Genomic DNA, 4,593 nt, shown 5'->3' on the forward strand with positions numbered 1-4,593 from the left:
CTCTTCTTGCTCATGCTATGAGAAAAACTATCTTAAGGATAATTAAGGATGCCAAATATTTTCTCCGTGATATTGGATTGTACACCAGATGTGAGCCATGAGAAACAAATGACTCTAATTGTGCGTTGTGTCAAAATGTCAAGCAGTGCTACAAAAGTAGAGGAGTTTTTTCTAGAGTTCTTGAAGGTGGATGACACATCAGGATTGGGGCTTTTTAATGAATTGTTGAATGCATTAGACTCTTTGATTTGAATGTCGCTAATGTGAGAGGTCAAGGTTATAATAATGGTTCAAATATGAAAGGAAAACACCAAGGTGTTCAGAAGTGTTTGCTTGAAATTAATCCAAGAGCATTATATATGCCATGTGCCTGTCATAGCCTAAATCTTACTCTTTGTCATATGGCAAAATCTTGCAACAAGGCTATTTCATTCTTTGGTATTGTACATCGAATATATGCATTGTTTTCTTGTTCTACTAAAAGGTGGAAGATTTTGCTTGACAATGTTCCACACTTGACTCCTCAAATTAGGAGCTTTGTTGGAACTAGAGAGATCTTCTACAGATGACCCAAAAGTAGCGAGTGATGCTCAATCTTTGGTCACTGCACTTGAGAATTTTGAATTTTAAGTTGGTATGGTTATTTAGCATGATATTTTATTTTCTATAAATATGGTGAGTAAGAAGTTGCAGTTTAAGATTGTTTGCATGGATTCTTCTCTCAAGCAAATCAAAGGTGTCATCTCATATTTTAAGAGATACAGAAATGAAGGCTTCACTTCTAGTATAGATATTGCAAAAGTCATTGCCTCTGACATGGAGATAGAGCCAAACTCTCCAACAAAACATCATGCTGCTAGAAAAAAAACATTTTGATGAAGAAAGAAACCAAAATGTAGAAGAACAATTAGCCGTGGAATCCTTCAGGGTTAATTATTTTCTAATCATGATTGATGTTGCAATTGCTTCATTGAATAGTCGATTTGAGCAACTGAAGGCATTTGAAAATGTGTTTGGTTTCTTGTTCAACTCAAAAAATTTGAAGTCATTGGATGATAATGATCTACAAAAATGTTGCACCAGTTTTGTAGAAACTTTTTCTCATAATAACTCATCCAATGTTGAGTTAAATGATTTTTTTAATTGAAAGTGCTGCAAATGACTTTGCAGATGCTTTGATGTCAGCACCCGAGATTCTTGAGTTCATTTGAATTGCATATTGCTATCCAAATGTTTCAGTTGCCTACTGAATCCTCTTAATTGTACCTGTGACTGTAGCATCAGCTGAAAGAAGTTTCTCAAAATTAAAACTATTGAAAAACTATTTGAGGCAAGTTATATCTCAGGAAAAATTGAATGGTTTGGCTATGTGTTGTATTGAGAAGAATATCTTAGACAATATTGATCTTGATACCGTCCTTAATGATTTTGCATCAAGAAATACCCGAAGAAGTTGTTTTTTATGAGGCAAGTTTGTTTGCAAATTGCAAGTGAGAGCCAAAGCCAATAGATGTTTGTGGGCTCTTCTTTTGTTAAGTGGTGCTGATGGAGTCGTTGGAGTTTACTTCTTTTATTCAAGGTAATCATATTACTATATTACTTCCATTTTGCTATTCCTTTAGAATTTCTATTGTAATATTGTTCATCGGTGGTCAAGAACTAAGATATTGGAAGTTAACTCTTATAGTCTTATTAGTTGGTTTATGTTATCAATGTTCATTTTTTTTACCATTATTAGAGGATGAATGGCCTAAAAAGTATATTTGGTAAGATATATATAGAGAGAGACTTAAGGGCCCACAGTGTTGAGAACGCCCCAGGGCCTTCCAAAATATAGAGCCGGCCCTGTATATCTCCATGATGGGTAAAGGAATGTGCACCAGCTGAAAAAAAAAAATCTAGCTTGCAGAGAACATGCCCCAATTTTTGTTCTAAACATATTTATGCACTCAGTACTGACTCATGCCTTTCATCATCAATCATGGGAAACATATAGGCCTTTTGAAGTCTAAAATTTCAAAGAGATACAGGTATACCTTGTTCTTTACCTATAGGAGAATGTCTGGTGGTGTTCTCAACAGCTCCGCAAGAAGTAAACTCACTGAATGTTCAGAGAGCAGGCACTGCACCAAAGAAAAAAATAGTCGGCAAACTAAATAGAAAAAATGTTGGCTAAACTTTTCAGAAAACAAAATGCTATCCTATGCATGCCATCCGTGGAAAACTGAATCGAATTAGCAACTCATGAAAACTGAAGATACCATATCAAATATTAACTGAACGAAAATCAGAATGTGTATCGAATGTCACAACCACACTAAATCACTTTAACATGCTATTTCTAATCAACAAAAGCTTGTTAGCTAACTCATGCACTATTCTATCTCGTGTCCTACTGAATGGATTTTGGGATCCACCCACAAGCTCAACTATTCAGCCATTTCATTGTTATCCATTATACAATATCGCTAATTCGAAGCTCTACCAGTTCTGCTGAGCCCAGCTACAATCAGTCAATATAACTGAGATCTCATTAGTTCAGTTTAACAAGTCGACCAAACAGCACAGTGACTAATTATATCAAGCAGTAAACTATATTCGATTATTCTCAGCAGAATTAGACAGAATTTCGATTCACACATAGCAGCATATCTCGGCAATATCAAAAGTAGCAGCAGATTTGACACAGAAGAAACTCACGGCAACCCCAGAGCAGGAACAATATCATACCACCTATTTTGTCTCTGTTAGGCATTACATATTGGTAGTTAACAGTATCGTAGGATTGAAAAAGAAACATCAACTATAAGCAATAAGATAGAAAAAATATCAGAGACTCAACGTACCTATTAACATCCCATATCCTCACTCTTTTGTCTGCAGCAGATGAAGCTAATACAGTAGCCAAATTCAGATTCCACCCAACCTGAAACACCTCCCCCCTACAGGTGCAAATTGTGCAACATACAATTTCCGACGCATAACAGAGAAGAGAAAGGTAAGCTACATAAATCAGTTAAGTTGAATATAGTCTGACTAATACAGTGTGCTTCAGTGCAAGTATACCAAGTTAATAAGTCGATTACATTCTGACAATTCCAATCCCCCTCCCTTACAGACACTGAAAATAGTGAACAACTTTTTAACCAACAAAACCTCCGAAGTAAAATAAGAAAGTATAATGAATTTCTTTTCTAAAAGGAGTGGGAAAAGAAGACAATATACTACACAAAAAACATTTTAACTCTGGGTGCAGCAATGCTAAGTAAATCATGGAACTGACAATTAAAGAACACATGCGTGAAATAGCAACACTGCAAACTAATTACCCTAACATTTTATTATATCACCTAACTTTATACTCATTTTTTAGGTGATAACCTTTGAATCTCCAGAAACTAATTTACACAGATAAGATAAACCACATGTACAATCCACGAGGGAGTATACAAAACCATTTGTTAAAAACTGTGGTACTACCAAATTACTTAAACATACACAATTTGCTCTCTATAAGGATCACAAGCATACCGTGCACGACCTATTACTAATCAACCCCTAATTTCCCAACCAAACCCTGCCCGATTAATAAGTATAGATAACACAAGATTGGAGCATTTTCAAGCACCTCTATCTTTTTGAATAATTCACATGTTCTGCTTGTGAGAATAGATGAGCAATAGACAGCCATCGCCAAATTATGCACCCACAAATGAAAACACGCAACTTGAACTGTTTGACATAATTATAATAACAAACTTCTGGGTCCAAAAATATTCAAGAAGAATGCAGACGTGCACTTCTTAGAACTTCGACCATCCATAGTTTGTTTTCTAAAAAAGAAAAAAAAAGCTATACAGAAGCAATCCAAATGAAAGATAAGAACATCATATATATGAAGGAACCCCTAACGAAAATCAGGAACAAGAAGTGTTAATGTCGGCATGTCGCATTACGGTTTGCCCTACTTACCTTCTGTTGACAGCAACCCATCGGTTGAAATTGCCTGCAGAAGAGGAGTATTATTTATCTTTAGATAACCCTGTTAAGAAATACAATGTCCAAAACATGTTTTAGACATCATGCAAATGCCAAATTGACTAAAACAAGAAAAGTAGAAACCGATAAAGATCCTACTAATGCCCCGAAAACTAAAATAAATATTTGAAAGTAGTAAGAGGTTGAGAGGAGATGTTGGAATGCCATGCAAGCACTCCTGATATAGGTTTCATGTCAAAACATCACCGCTGCTTATAGTTCATCTATCTCAGTTACTCAGGAATTTTGAGACAATCCAAACAATTCACCTTATTCCTATTAATGCCATAACTAGATTTGAACAGAGTAAGTGTCAGCATGGTTACATGCAAGCCAAAAAAAGGAGATGCAGCATCAATTATAGTTTGTTACACATACAGCGAAAGTCATCACATGCAAAAACACAACACATTATCTTAGCATTCATCTCATGCATCTGGCTGATGAACTCGTCTCTAGAACATCCAAGGCAAGCACATGCATGGTTAGTGGATATCGACAAAATTATCTCGCAGAAATACATGATATATGGGGCATATAGCACAACAATAAAGC

This window comes from Phragmites australis, chromosome 5 (assembly GCF_958298935.1).
Source record: "Phragmites australis chromosome 5, lpPhrAust1.1, whole genome shotgun sequence".
In the NCBI taxonomy this organism is placed as follows: Eukaryota; Viridiplantae; Streptophyta; class Magnoliopsida; order Poales; family Poaceae; genus Phragmites; species Phragmites australis.